General features: G+C 45.4%; 1 protein-coding gene across 12 annotated transcripts in view; it reads right to left on the bottom strand.

The window, feature by feature from the left end:
* Positions 1–15,875, bottom strand: part of LOC135917133 (uncharacterized) — a 94,530-nt gene that overhangs the window by 45,704 nt on the left and 32,951 nt on the right. For 9 of the 12 annotated variants that reach the window (XR_011508064.1, XR_011508063.1, XR_011508062.1 and 6 more), the window contains 2 exons: positions 9,335–9,694; positions 2,198–2,339 (listed from right to left, as the gene is read on the bottom strand). The gene's annotated coding sequence lies outside the window, so the exon portion shown is untranslated. Of the gene's footprint in view, positions 1–2,197; positions 2,340–9,334; positions 9,695–10,876; positions 10,952–15,613; positions 15,839–15,875 lie in introns of those variants that run through there. The other 3 variants (XR_011508067.1, XM_070524073.1, XM_070524072.1) reach the window with 3 other exon arrangements.

Here is a 15,875-nt window from a genome sequence, read left to right as displayed (position 1 = left end):
TCGTCAATCACCTTTCCTGTGTCCGCTGATATAAGAGACACGCAACAATTCAAAGAGTGCCCACGCTTTAGCCAAGTGCCGTCGCCCGATATGCCACACTCGTTACTGCCGACAACATGGTGCACTTGTGCAGCAGCATCCATCACTGACTTTGACGCGACAATTTTGCGGCATCACAGAGCTTGGAAGAAACCTTGTCATAGGCGGAATGACAAAGTGGCAGTGGCATATTCATAACCTTCGAAAATGTCAGTGCACCAGCATGCCCTTTCTCCAGCTGGCGCATAGCGTAGACAAGCGGAACGTTGTTTTCAGCTGCACTTGCAGCTTTCTTTTTTTATGAGGAAAACAAATATTCGTGGGCACATGCACTACATCCCACGGCGTATGCAAAACATACCCCTTTGCGTGAACGCTCCTCAAGCTTCAGTAAAATGTTTTTTGCATTTCGGGCACGCCAGCGACGACAAAACAGGTAAGAATTCCGACATATATAATCCTGTGCCCCTGTAGCACAACACCTTCCGGTGGCACTTCACAGTCTTCCTGCAACTGGCCCAGTTTCACTTCACTTGCGGAAACAGCCACATTCACGTCACACTTCGTCGAATAGTTCGTCGTGTACCGATTGCCGTAGAACTGGCGTTTCGGCCTTTGCTTCACTCGGAGCTTAGCCATGACTTCTTATATCATGTAAGAAAACAATGTAGGCCACTGAAGTGACAAAACAGTAACTTTAAATGGCGGTACAACGCGTCGCTGCAGTGTAAACACGATGTCAGGTCATGCGCCCCCATGTGGCAATTTGTTCAACTTGAATAAAGAAAATATTGCGACCACCATTGCTCAATCCTATCAACCTTTAAAATACGTCGCCACAAACTAACCTAAACGTATCCTGCGTATTTGAGCACAAGCATAAGTTTAGTTTAATGATTGAAATGTAGGTTTCATTTTTACAAAATGGCAGTTTTGGTTTCAGAGAGGTCTGCCGGTACTTGAAGAAAAATCATAACGTTTGGACAGAAACAGATAAAAGCATAATTTTGCAGCAGCACAATTCTGAATGTCTGTAGATTGTTAAAATAATAAAAAATGAAATTCGCTACTTTTGAACAAAAGCGTCGTTTTCAAGGGTGGCGACATACACTCACAAATACCGTAGCGTTCCCATATATAATGATCTGTCATGGGATATGCATGCTAATGCTAATCGCATGTTAGGATATCTTCATCGCAATTTTTCTACTGTTCCGACGTCTATAAAACTAACACTCTACAAAACCCTACTTGGCTCACAACTACAATACGAATCTGCCATAGAAACTCGTGCATAGATGCAGTGGCGTTATGAATAAAAAGAAACTAGGGTAGCCCATGAATACCACCGCGTGCACATTCAGTGGCGGCCACAAGGAAGGAACGAGGCAGCAAGTGAAATGTAGGGGTGAGGGTTCACATGTTAGCATAGAACACACTAGGGATCACACCAGCCTTTGGAGTGTTCCTTTCGTTCTTTGTTTAACTTACTGCTACTTCTACGGGATCAAGGAGACTGTCACTACACCTCCACCTGCTTATATGATACCCGTATGGTAAGCTCCACTGACCTACGAGTTCGGCGAACTGCATTTCATTGCATTCTTTTTTAAAAACTGTTCCTATACAATGTTCAGGCGTATATGAAAAAAAAGATAAATGACAAATTATGTGACATCAACATAAGTGAAGGGCGAGAAGAATCTAACTAGCACAAGTGATCTTTTTTTAATATGTGAATAGCTAGCTTTCTCTGTCTTTTTTACCCGTATTTGTGGCGGTCGGTTGCTGATGGTCGGTAGTCAAACCTTCGCCGCCAAAGATGCCGATGCAAAGGCCATGTGCTCTCACACGACAGTTGTGATGCTCAACATAACAAGTACAGCTCTTTGAGGCGCGCACTGCACCGTGACAGCTCGGAGTGCCTGAACCAATCAATACATTGGTGGAATGCTCATGAATGACTTCCCACAACTTCAAATTGAAGCAAATACCTCGCTAGAATACCTTGGCTATTCGCTCCCATTGACAATCACCATTGTTGTACGCACACTTATTTCCTTCTCTTATTAAATTTTTATATTGCGAGAAAGTCTAAGAAAGTGTTTGCGAAGGAGAAGCTATGAAAACAAAAATGTAAATATCCACATTCACTTACCCAGCACTACGGAATCCGGGTAATAATCAGTCGTCGTGCAGTACATCACCATCAGCTCCTTTGCTGCTCCAGTAAGGAGCAACAGGAAGGAGCTTATGTCGCTCCCGGGCACCAGCACGTCTGAGATCCGTTGGTACCACGCCTGTAACAGAAAACAGCAGGTAAGTTTTGCCACTGTGTCATTGTCACATATTATATATATATATATATATTGTTACGGTTAATGTTAAACCGGCTTTATTCAAGGGACGAGATGGATGATAAAGTCAAGATGGCGTCCTGAGGCTGCACCAGCTCACTTCTTCTTCCTCTTCTCCTCGCCCGGCTCATGCCGTAGCAATCCCCGGTTGCCAGACGAAGCCCGCTGGGCAAGTCCAAATCACTCGGAAGGCGTAGGGTGAAACCGCTTAAGACGGGCAACATGTACTAACTGGGTCCGGCTAGACCGACGACCAGTCGACGTCAAGCGTGCCACTACGTACGTCAAGTCACTCAAGCGATCTACAATGACAAATGGGCCCGTGTACTGGGGTAAAAACTTTTCGCATAAGCCACGTTTACGTTGCGGAGTCCACAACCACACAAAGTCTCCTTTGGCGTACGAGACAGACTGGTGTCGGCTGTCATAGCGCTCTTTCGATCGGTCTTGGGATGCCACAGTACGAAGACGAGCGATACGCCGGGCTTCTTCGGCAAGACAAAGCGTCTTGGCAACAGAGTACTCGCTGTGAAAGTCAAACGGTAGTATAGTGTCAATGCAGCTTAGCGGTGAACGGGCGTAAAGGAGATAAAAAGGACTGTAATCGGTCGTCTCATGCTTTGCAGTATTATACGCATAGGTGATGAAGGGGAGTACGTCATCCCAGTCCTTGTGATCGGAAGATACGTACATGGCCAGCATGTTAGTTAGAGTTCTGTTCGTACGTTCGACAAGCCCATTTGTCTGAGGGTGATAAGGCGTTGAATGACGGAACTGCGAACTGCAGAGACGAAACAGTTCTTCTACGGCGTCCGCAACGAACTGCCGACCGCGATCGCTAATGATCACACGGGGGGGACCATGTCGAAGAATAATGAATCGAAGCAAAAACGTTGCAACGGACGCAGCTGTTGAAGATGGCACGGCCGCCGTTTCCGCGTAACGGGTCAGATGGTCGACACATACGATCACCCATCGGTTGTCATTAGATGATCGGGGAAATGGGCCCAGAAGATCGATACCCACTTGTTCAAATGGCAGGCGAGGCGGCGGCAGAGGTTGGAGAAGACCTGGCGGAGCGGTCGTAGGGCGCTTGTAGCGTTGACATTGTTCGCAACTGGCGACGTAGTGCTTGACCGTGTCCCGCATTCTGGGCCAGTAAAAACGCTCCTGTGTCCGGTTCAAAGTTCTTATGAATCCTAGATGGCCAGAGGTCACATCGTTGTGCATGGCTCTCAGTATGTCCGTTCGCAGACTCTGCGGCACCACCAGAAGGAAGCGTGCGCCTTTAACAGAATAATTGGTCTTGTAAAGCAGGCCGTCACGGACACAAAATCGACCGGTGGCTCCAGGACGCGATGCGGCTACAAATATAGGTTCCAAACCAATATCATTTTCCTTCTCTGCTTTGAAAGTCATCGAGTCTGGGAATGTAGAAGAAATGGGAGCAAAACAGTCATCAAAATTGTCTTCGTCACACTCCGTCGTCGTCAGAGGAAGGCGGGAGAGACAGTCCGCATCTGCGTGGCGACGCCCGGACTTGTAGGAAATAACGAAGTCGTACTCCTGCAGTCGAAGAGCCCAACGTGCCAGTCGTCCACTCGGGTCACGGAGATTCACCAACCAGCACAACGCGTGGTGGTCAGTAATGATAGTGAACGGGCGTCCGTAGATATAAGGTCGAAATTTGTGGACAGCGAAAACAGCTGCCAAGCATTCTTGCTCGGTCACAGTGTAATTGCGTTCCGCCTTAGTCAAAGAGCGACTAGCATAAGCCACAACGTGTTCAGCTCCTTGATGACGTTGCACAAGTACGGCACCGATGCCGATGCCACTGGCATCAGCGTGCACTTCCGTAGGTGCGGATGCATCGAAGTGACGCAATATGGGCCCTGATGTTAGGAGAAATTTCAGCTGACGGAACGCGTCGTCGCAAGCCGATGTCCAGTTGAAAGGGACGGCTTTTTGGAGAAGACATGTTAGGGGGTACACCACGTCGGCGAATCTTGGGACGAAGCGCCGAAAATACGAGCACAGGCCCAAGAAACTCCTCAACTCCCGCACTGACTTCGGTGCTTCGAAGGAGCTGACTGCCTCAATCTTCCGTGGATCTGGCCTCACACCGTTTTTGTCGACCAGATGCCCAAGCACTAACGTCTCGGTTTCTCCAAAACGACATTTCTTGGCATTTAGGATCAAGCCGGCTTGTTTGACACAATCCAGAACAAGATTGAGACGGCTGTTATGTTCACTCAATGTGCTGCCAAAAATCACCACATCATCGAGGTAGCACAAGCAAATTTCCCATTTAAGTCCTCGGAGGATAGTATCCATGAATCGTTCGAATGTTGCTGGCGCGTTACAAAGGCCGAACGGCATAACGTTAAATTCATAAAGACCGTCTGGTGTCACGAAGGCCGTTTTCTCCTTATCGTCTGGGTGCATGGGTATCTGCCAATACCCTGATCGCAAATCCAGTGATGAGAAGTAGGCAGCGGAATGTAGACAGTCGATGACATCATCAATTCTAGGAAGCGGATACACATCCTTTTTGGTGACCGCATTCAGTTTCCGATAATCAACGCAAAACCGCCACGATCCATCCTTTTTCTTTACTAAGATTACTGGTGCTGCCCACGGACTAGAAGACTCTTGGACAACCCTTTTCCGCAGCATGTCTTTCACCTGTTCAGCAATAACTGTCCTCTCTGCTGAAGAAACGCGGTAAGGCTTTTGCCGAATGGGGTGCGCAGATCCGGTGTCAATTCTGTGGCGAGCACGGGAACGAGGGAGTGAAGCCTGCTTGTCGCCTTGTGCGAAATCGAATACAGAAAGATGTGCCCACAAAACTTGTGCGAGAGCGCGGCGCTCATGTGAGGGCAGTGCTTTGTTGATCATTCGTAGGATCTGCTCTTCAGAAATGCTTCTTTGGGGATCGCTAGCATGAGACTGCTCCTCCTCGCTTAGCACTGTAATGGAGCTGTAAGTAATCTCGTCAAATTCAGCAAGCTTCATATCACGCGGGAGAACGGCAGGGACGCAAGAACAATTGAAAGCCCACAAATTGGAGGCGCCATTCACTACTCTCACGACAGAGCGTGGTACAAGTACATCTTTCTTTGCGCAGCTCGACGTAAGTGGCTGGACTTGCGCGTCAAACGATGAAAGGTCGGCAGCAGCGAAATTGACAGGGATACGTGACAGCGACCAAGGCGGTAGCAGCAAATCGTTCGAAACAACACAATAGTTTTTCACTGGTAAGGATGTGTCGGCAAGGGTGGCGAGAAGCGCGCTATTCAAAGTAATTTCGCCTGTGCCACAGTTAACGGATGCACCACAATCCTGAAGAAAGTCAATCCCGAGAATCACATCGTGAGTGCATCGCGGCAGTACGAGAAATTCTGTTTTAAGATCTTCTCCTCCGAATAAAACACTTGCAACACAAATACCAAGGGGAACTAGGCACTCTCCGCTGACACCACGAAACGTCACACCATCATTCCACGGGAACATAACTTTCCTACCCAGTCTCTCTTTGAAAGTCACACTCATGACGGAAACGGTAGCACCAGTGTCCACTAATGCCGTTGCAGGTACACTATCAATTAACACACGCACTTTGTTCTTCACCATCATAATAGGCAGAGGAGTATTTCGCAGATACACAGACTGTCCGGCGACCTTACCTCCATCGGCCGCGCCGGCTAGTTTCCCGACGGCGGTGGAGACGTAGCACGTCGCCGTGGTGACGGTGAACGGCGTTGGCGACTGGTTGGGGGCGTCAGGCTGCGGTCAGAAGCTGGCGAGCCACTCCTTCTACTATACTGACGGAAGGTATTCCGAGGTGGCGCGCCTGTGGTGTTTGCAGGGTCTATCGGCCAACGATCGTCGTAACTATCACGTTCAAAATTATGCCACGTTGGTGGTGGGCCATATGTTGTTGTCTGTCGGCGCCGGCGACAAAAACGAGCAATGTGTCCTGAGGCGCCACAGCTGTAACATACAGGAGATGCGCGACCGACGTTGTATGCCTCGGAGTCAACCCTGGGACGCTGCGAATAATAAACGCGATCTTCCGAATTGCGATTCGTGGTGGTAGCTCGACGAGTTCGTTGATCGTGCGTCATGTCGTCGGGAAAGGTACGTCGGTGCTGTCGCAGCTGATCAACTCGACAGTCTGGAACGCCTGGCGTGGCAGACAATGCTGACACAGCAGATGCATGTTCTTGAGGTTGGTTGGAAGTGCAACCAAGCTGTTCGACATCCGCCCCTTTGGTGTGTCGTTCAAGTTCTTCACGGACTATTTGCCTTATAGTTGCCGCAAGGTCAAATTGAAAGCTGTAGTTGTTTTCGTCAACGCTTGCCACCGTGGTGACATTGGCTAGCCTGCCAAACTTTGGCGTGATACGGCGCAGCTTCAAGGCCTCAAATGTGCGGCAATGCTTGATGAGGTCGGCGACCGAGGCGAGACTCTCCTTGCCGATTAAATAATTGTACACATCCTCGGCTATGCCTTTGAGAAGGTGTCCAACCTTGTCCTCTTCGGACATTCGAGGATTGACAGTCTTGCAAAGCTTCAGGATCGCCTCTATGTACGTAGTACAGGTCTCACCTGGGACTTGAGCGCGCTGAAGCAATGTCTGCTCCGCCCGCTTCCGTTTCGTGGTGGAATCGCCAAAGCACTCTGTGAGGTGAGTAACGAAGCTGTCCCACGTTGTGAACGTATCTTCATGGTTCTCGAACCACACTAGCGCCGTGTCTGTGAGGAACAGAACCACATTGTCGAGCTGAGTCGTGGAGTTCCAGCCGTTGTACTTGCTCACACGCTTGTAGTGGGTGAGCCATTCCTCCACGTCCTCGCCGAATTTTCCAGAGAAAGGGCGGGGCTCCATCTGATGCATCCAGGCGCCGGTTGTTCGCACTGGAGCAGCCAGAGAAGGCTGTTCGTCGCTGCTGTGGGACATCGGGATCTCAAGTGGTGTTGGAGGCAGTCGAGCGAGGCGTCGGCTCCGGCGTGGCACTTGCTGCAGCAGCTCCGTCGTCTTGGTTGAAGTACCCCGCACCTCCACCACAAAACTGTTACGGTTAATGTTAAACCGGCTTTATTCAAGGGACGAGATGGATGATAAAGTCAAGATGGCGTCCTGAGGCTGCACCAGCTCACTTCTTCTTCCTCTTCTCCTCGCCCGGCTCATGCCGTAGCAATATATATATATATATATATATATATATATATAGGAATGCTTAACAAGAAGTGACTATCCATTTTGGAACATTATGATCAAGGTTGCATATGCTTAGCTTATAAAGTAGAATATATCGCACACTTTGCCAAAGGCTTTAGAAAAATGTAAACATATGAAATTGGCAAAAGAAGAAGGGTCAAGTATTTGGTATAGTGTTTGATTAAACGTTAATACTTGCGATTCATATGAGAATGATTTTTGATATCCATGTTGTGATGACGAAAAAATTAATTAGACTCAAGAAAATCTGCAAGGTCAGTAAAGATAGGTTCTAGTAGTTTGCAGCAGGTGCTGTTTAATGATAATTTGTAGGCGATGATTTGCTGGCGAATTTGTGCGAAGGAATAATTTTTCCTGTTTTCATTTTGACAGAACAGTTTATGTGTTTAGCGATTGTTGGAATGTTTTAGTTAATATAATGAAATTGCAAGAGCAGGTGTTTTTCATAAATTTAGCACTGATGTTACCAAAGCCGGGGAACGAATGTATATTCAATGAATGTGTTAGTCAAATAACACTGGAAACTTCAACAGTCACTAGAGACATAATTAAAAAGTTTGCCACTCAAGACAGGTAGTTCAACATCCGTAGTGCATGAGAAATTTTTAACAAAGGTATTATTCAGGAGAGTTGCGCATAGGTTCTTGGGAAAAGGGTTCTCAGAGCAATTGTTAAAAGCGATAGAAACATCGGAAAGCGGATGTATGACGCATCATAATTTTTGTTTTTACATAAGTTGTCAACGTACATGGTAATGTGGTTTAGAAGAGCGTTTCTTGAGCGCATTTGAGTGTGGCTAGATACGCGTTAGTTGCTAATGTGTAGGCTTTCCATCATTAGTCAGTGGGTTATTGCTTTGCAGAACGACAGTCCTGTACTTTTGTCGGATAGCCGCTTTAAATGAGTGTTGTACCAAGGCTTGCGCGGGTTGCAAATTATAGTACGGGTTGGGATGTGCTTATTGAAAAGTGATTTACCTCTGTCGAAAATATATTCCGGTTTGACTGCACAGTAAAATGTTCAAAATCCCTCGAGAATATGTTAAGAAATAGATACGGCTCTTTATTTATTGCTTCAAAGTTAGGTCTCTTAAAGTCTCTAATGATTTTTTATTGTTACTATTTGGAAGTTTCGGAAATGAAGTATTAAGGTGAATATTTAGTATTAGATGGTCACTAATACTGGATAAGCAATAATAATAATAATAAATAATAATAGTTATAATCGGGACGATTGGTTAAGATCAAATTGAGAATGTTTACGGAATCGGATGCGATTCTTGTGGATTGTGTAGCCAACCGATTTCACGGAAATGTCGTACAAATAACCAAGAATTCTTCTGAATCAGAAAAGGATAGTAAGTTAGGTAGATGGTTGTTCCAAACCATGTTAGGAAAATTAAAGTCGCCAATAAGAAAGGAGGTGAAGAAAACTTTGTGATAATAGGAGCGAATTACATCATGGCATGCAGATTGTCCGTTGTGCACGCCTCTACCACCACTTTCAGAACTGGCCGAGCCTCTAGTGCATAATCGTAAACTACATAAAGAATCACAAAAGCATGCTTTAAAACATGCTTCATGATATTACGATGACCAATCGTCTTCCTCCGCATGGCAATATCTTTTCTTCACACGTGTGCCCTAATCCATCACACAATTATGCACAAAAGCTTATAGTGAAAACACGTACTGCGACCACGGGTCGTGCTTGTGCCAGTAGTTTTCTTTGCTGACGAATAACATGGACGGTGATGATCACGTAGACCACCAAGCAGCCGCCATGAGGGACACAGTATTCTCTCGCGTCGATGAAAGGCAGTGCCGCCAATGCGAGGTCAGCTAATGGGGCAAATCGCAGGTCAGATGACTGCGATGAGAACTCGTCCCGCAGGTCTGCGGCCACGTGTGTAGCCCGACTGATCAAGAAGTTAGCCAGCTGGTTAACATAGATGCCCTTGATGCAAGCAGTTAATAATAAAATCAGCGTCCATGCACCTCGTCCTCTGCCAAAGCTTAAGCAGCTCGAAACTGTGGGAAGGATAGGTGTTACCTGGGAACGAGAACCAAGAAAAACGTAAATAGCAAAGGAATTAAGACACCTAATAAGTACAAAACCATCGCAAAATATTGGCGTAAAGAACTAGTTTAATGCGGCAGGTGTGAACAATGCGCCAAAAAGTAAGGCAGTGCAGAAAAAGACCACCATCACCATCGAGCTATTATCACGTAATATACAAAGGTAATAATGAAAATATTGTATCCCTCTGCAAATCCAACCAAGTGTTGTAAAACAATACTAACACAACAGTACTCTTCTCGTTTTCAGGTTGAATATTGTATTGACACGGCAAGCGGGGCGAGTGGGTGACTGAACATATTCCTAGGGGTGGGCAGCACAACCCGGACGAAGGAAAAAAGGATGTGCGCGATACGAGTGCAGACTAACAACTAGTTTATTTTTTCACACAAGTGATTAAATATACAGAGAATACGATCATGTCAAGTACCGTGTACAAGTGGTGAAAGAGTGTCAGCCTATCTTGCTATTGAAGAAAACTCTATTTCCTCATTATGCTGAAAGATATGTCTGACTAATGCATGCGGTTTAGTTGACATGCATGAAGTAGGTTCCATAATTTCGTGGTTGATTTGATTTCTATGTTTTTATAATATTTCAGTTTTTTTCGAACAAGATTTGCATGGGCAATTTCAACAATACGTGCTCAGATTCGAGCCTGTTGCATTCCTGGCCGCACCTTGGTGCTCCCTAAGGTGGATGTTAAGGCAATGTCCCGTCTGCCCAAAGTACTTTTTGCCACATGAAAGTGGAATAACGTAGACCACTCCCACAGAGCATGCCACAAGCTGCCCCGTGTGTTTGACGCGGGGCAGCTTGGACGCCTGTTTTGGTCTATTGGCGCGATTGGAAATCTTGTTTAACGAGTTTTTAGCTCAAAAGACGACTTGTACACCATATTTCATGGCTGCCTTTTTTTTAACGCATGCCCAATCTGATGTCCATAAAGGATGATTGCAAACTTTTTGCGGTTTCAATCTGTTTCTGGGGTGCTTCCACTCTTTCTATGTTCTTCACGATCCCTTCACATATTGATACGACAATAGATATTGAAAAACTGACCTTTTCTAGATGATTGGGCTGCTTCAAAAAGCTCAGATTGGCGATTTGATGGCATTCTTTAGCATTGCCTCTTTTCACTAGTTTTGAGTGCACCGGCGCGTTGTTTAGAATTCGTTTTCTTGTCCTCAGCCACTACTGCCAACAAACACGTTGTGCGGTTAATATTATCTGTAAATCCAAAAATTAAATGTCATTACTAATTGGCAGGTCATGAGTAAGTCTGAGACCCATTCCTTTCTTATCAAAGGCTGCGAGAATAACACCAATACCTTTGGAACTTGTTTTATTGTGGATAGCTGCAAAGTAGTCGTCAACAATCCTGAAACACTTAATCATTGTTCATGCCAAGGAGCTCTCAAGTTCCCGGTCAACACTGCCGAGAAACCCGCCGTGGTTGCTCAGTGGCTATGGTGTTGGGCTGCTGAGCACGAGGTCGCGGGATCGAATCCCGGCCACGGCGGCCGCATTTCGATGGGGGCGAAATGGGAAACCACCCGTGTGCTTAGTTTTAGGTGCACGTTAAAGAACCCCAGGTGGTCAAAATTTCCGGAGTCCTCCACTACGGCGTGCCTCATAATCAGAAAGTGGTTTTGGCACGTAAAACCCCAAATATTATTATTTAACACTGCCGAGAAAGATCTTGCCAAGAATCGGTACGACATGAGAGCCCACGCAGACCCCCTGCTTCTGAATCCTAACCTCGTTATCCCACATAATGAACGTGGAATTTAAAAAACCAAGAGTTCGAGAAATGACTGAACCAGGACGTCACCCTCATTCCTGAGCTTAAACTCATTGTTATCCATAATGCATCTTTGATTGTCGTCATCAGCTGATTTTGAGAAAGGCAATAATATAAATGTGTGACGTCAATGATGAAGGCTGTGCATGCTGGATACACCCCTTCTAGAAAAAAACGAACAACTTCTGAGTTTTTTACTTTGAATCGGTCTTCTACCTGGAGCCCTGTTAAGTTTTTCTGAATATAACAAGAAACTACGTGTTGCCAAGTGTTTCTCTCAGACACAATTGTGCGCAAAGGTTGCTCAGGTTTATGTTTTTTTATCTCAAAGAAAACCTCAAGGTTCAACCCCTGACTTTTGTTTACTGTGCTACATAGACGCTTCAGGTTCATAAAACCGCAAACAGACTTGAGGCAGTCCCGCAGTATATTGGCCTGGCTTACTCCATCGCACCGCAAGATTTTACAAATCTTTCTGGTTTGACCAACCGTGGGGCAGAAAATTCCGCGCAGAGGCACAACTTATTCTGGACACGTGTCATGGCTAAGATTGCAAGACGTGCAAGACGTCCAAGATGCCAAGAGGTGCAAGGGTTGCGTCTTGGCCTTTCACCAGGGCACGTGTCCAGAAGAAGTTATGGCTCCGTACAGAATTTTTTGCCGCACGGTTGGCCACACGAGAAGGATCTGCAAGATCTTGCAGTGCGAATGAATGAGCCAAGCCAGGATGCTGCGAGACTGCGTCAAGTCTGTTTGCGGATTCATGAAAGGAAGACAACGAGAGTGCCCTCGATACCACGAGTTGTCTAGGACAAGCCAGTATTAGCCGGAATTAGTCTGTAGCAACGTCCGGCGCAACCTATCCCCAAGGAGAAGAAACCGAAGCTCATGACCAAAGTGCTGAACCTGACCGATATTGTAGTTTTAGATAAGTACATGAACATTCTTAAATTAGGCCAAAAGTTATGCCTAGAACCTTGCCTACATCCAGTCAATAAGATAGCCACCGTTAGATCAATGTCCAGGCATGCAGAAGTAAATGTCAAATTCAGGTGCATTTCTCAGTGGTTTTACTTGTTCGCCAAATCTCAAGGAAACCGGAGTGGCAGAGTGCAAAAGATCCAACCCCTTGTGCAATTTTTAAGACATAACGAAGTGAAAGTATTGACCGCTGATAAAGAATGGTACTTCGTCCTCCTAACCGAAGGACGGCTTTCTGTAAGAGCGTCAACCGCTTTAACAAAAAACGTGCAGAAGGCACACACTAAACCTAAGAAGTCTAAGATCAAGCGAAGAAATTTTTGCTGGAGTTGAACCTTGAGCGTCTATGTAGTACAGTAAAGAAATGTCAGGAGTTGAAGTTTGAGGTTTTCTTTTTGATAGAAACGCATAAAAGTGAGCATGCTTCGTGGACCATTCTGTCTGAGAGAAACACTTTGGAAGACGTAGTCTCTTGTTTTCTTCACAAAACCTTAACAGGCATTCAAGTAGAAGACCCATTCAGAGCAAAAAACTCAGAAGCCGTTCGGTTTTTTCCAAGAAGAGGTGTATCCGCCAATTTCAGCCTTCAGTGTTGACATCACAGATTTACCTTATCCACTTCCTAGAAATCAGTTGGTGATGACGGAGATCGCATTATGGATAACGATGAGCTAGTTTACTACTGCGGAAATTTTTTTATTACACCTACGCAGGTGAAATGCACTATCGCATTCAATACGAATTGCGATGCGGCATAGACTAGTCAGTAATTCTAATAAAACAAGAAGTGCCACTTCCCTTATTACCACGGTGCAAATAGTGCCGTTGCGGTATGGCACTATTAGCAACGCTTTCATCGGTCTTTTTTTTTTGTATGTGTTGGCTCACAACGTATGATGGCAGCGGCTTCACAGAAAAAAAAAGATATGAAAAAAAAACGGTTGCTAGCGTTGCAATTCGCATTGAGCTCGACAGTGTGCTGCAAAATGTGTACGCAAGTGCACCCATTCCATATTTAGGCAAGGTCGCTTGAGGAATTAGGTTACTCCAACCACGCGCAGGCGTCTGATTACTGCAAATCATGCCAGAACAGATAACGTATTCCGTGCTGCAGCGCTCGGACAAGGGTCCTCATAAGTTACAAAAACTTGGAGTAACCGAAACAATCAAGCGATAGCAGTCGCAAAAGACACTGCGCTGAACAAGCGAGCATCACTATGCTGAACTACGCGCCTTTCTCAGTGACGTTTCTCATAGCGCTTACGCGGCAGCGACTGCTAGGTATTTAGTGCAAGAACAGCTTCACTGTGTTTGCCAATACCATTTCGCTATCGATAGAATAACAACTTTCTTTGTTGTGCTTATATACAATTGTGAGGTAGCGACTGCCAAGTATTTCATGCTAGAGCTGCTTGACTGATTGTGCCAATATCGATTTCCTATAAAAAATTACCAACATTCTTTGTTGTGCTTCCATAAAATTGCGTGGTAGTGACTGCTGAGTATTTCGTGCAAGAGCACCTTGACTGAGTCTGCGAATATCATTTCCCTATCGACAGAATAACTACACATATTGCATCGAGGTTACGCGGATCATCTACTTTAGAGACACACGAAACACAATTTATTTATTCAGCTGATTCACTTTCCATTATATCTCGCCAGCATTTTTAATCAGACTAAAAGTTGCCCCCTGAAGATGTTCACATGGCGTTCCCATGTGCTTCCGATCCAGCATTCCGGCTGCCGTCGCATACATTACGCTAACTGTTGGTGTGTATAATGTTCTAGCGTCCCTGAACTAATGGTGTAATGAATCGACACTGCTACTCGCTTACACATATATCATGGCGAAATCCTATGGTTGAGACACCGCAAGAAAAAACACGTGTTTTGTTGCCTGCACATCGCTCTTTCCCACACGGTAAAATATAGTCCTCAACAAAACAACACAAAAGAGTATCGTTCCGCGTTTATAGCTTCCGAGATCACCACTGTGAAACACGGCGCGTCAAACCTGACATGAATCTCAAAGGCCATACAATATGCAGAGTAGTTGCAGTTTATTCTGTCAGGTAGCAGCATATGATAGAGAGCGTCTTTGAGGTCCTCTTTATCTGTAGCTACATACTTTAGGAAAATCGGTTTTACCAATCACATGCGTCACGTATAATGCCCACCAGTGTTCTCAATTTTGCCCTCTAAGACTGATGTAGTGACTTTTGGTCTTTGCTTTTTAGTTTTTTGCCTTCTTTCCCAACATAATCAGTTGTAAATTCGACGGTGGCGAAAACATGATTTTTCATCACTTTTCGATACTTTTCATTAAAACAAAATTGACCACCTCAATAAAGAACTCGTAACCAACAGTCACCAGATTGAAATTTTCTTTAAATGTCACAACCATGAGCCAATTTGGGGCAGCGGTTGTCGAGAAAAGCCAATTCTCCTTTTACATGTATTTTGATAGGAGCACCCGAGCTAAAGCTTCCTTTACTTAAATTTGGTTTGAATATCAGAAGGAATTCATTTCTTGCCAACTTTGGCCGTATCTTTCTCAGAAATATGCGTATTAATATTTTGAAATTATTTTAGCACACTCCGTAGTCACAGGTGAAAAGAAAGAAAAATTATGGTAGCTGTAGAAATACCGCAATTTATACAAAAAATTATGAAAACAAAATTTTTATTGCTTTTTACTGGGCCGAAAAATTACACGGCACATTTTAAAAGGCATTGAATTATGACGTCATAGGAAAGAAGGTTGCCAATACAATGTGCTAAAAACAAATTAGCTGTTGGACCTAGATTCAGACCTGAATAAAAAAAACTTACCTCCAGCCAACATTTGCACCTATGCAGAAATTTGAGAGCGCTCAGGTGATCGAAACATTTTCTTCTACGAAAATGCTTCAGTGAAAGCTTATTCACACAATAGCCACGTAACCCAATTTTTTAAAAGAAAATATATGAGTATCACTTTTAGGTCTGGGGCGTTTCTCGTGGAATAACCCCTGTGTACAGATTCATTCCCGGCCCCTACGTGCAACACTGCCGTGAAGGAACGCTAAGAAAAGAAAGACACAGTCACGCTCATTTCTATGTGCGCTTGTTGCGACCATTAGCTGACGCGATCGAGAATTACCGCCACCTTGCATTCTATGCCAGCCCTACATATCGCAAGCAAAACTATTGCCTTCGCATTTAGGTATGCTTGAATGAACGCTCCGGCTGGCATTTCTATATCCAGCAGCCCCGTGACCACAATGTCTCACAGCAGAGGACTGATGGGCGAACCCTGTAGGCTGACTGGCGCAGAAGAAGAACTGCACCTGCACAACGCAGGAAGGAGCCTGAGCAGAAAATACC

This window comes from Dermacentor albipictus, chromosome 8 (assembly GCF_038994185.2).
Source record: "Dermacentor albipictus isolate Rhodes 1998 colony chromosome 8, USDA_Dalb.pri_finalv2, whole genome shotgun sequence".
Classification (NCBI taxonomy): domain Eukaryota; kingdom Metazoa; phylum Arthropoda; class Arachnida; order Ixodida; family Ixodidae; genus Dermacentor; species Dermacentor albipictus.
Note: the sequence above shows the minus strand (reverse complement) of the source record. Positions and strands in the feature narration are given on the sequence as shown.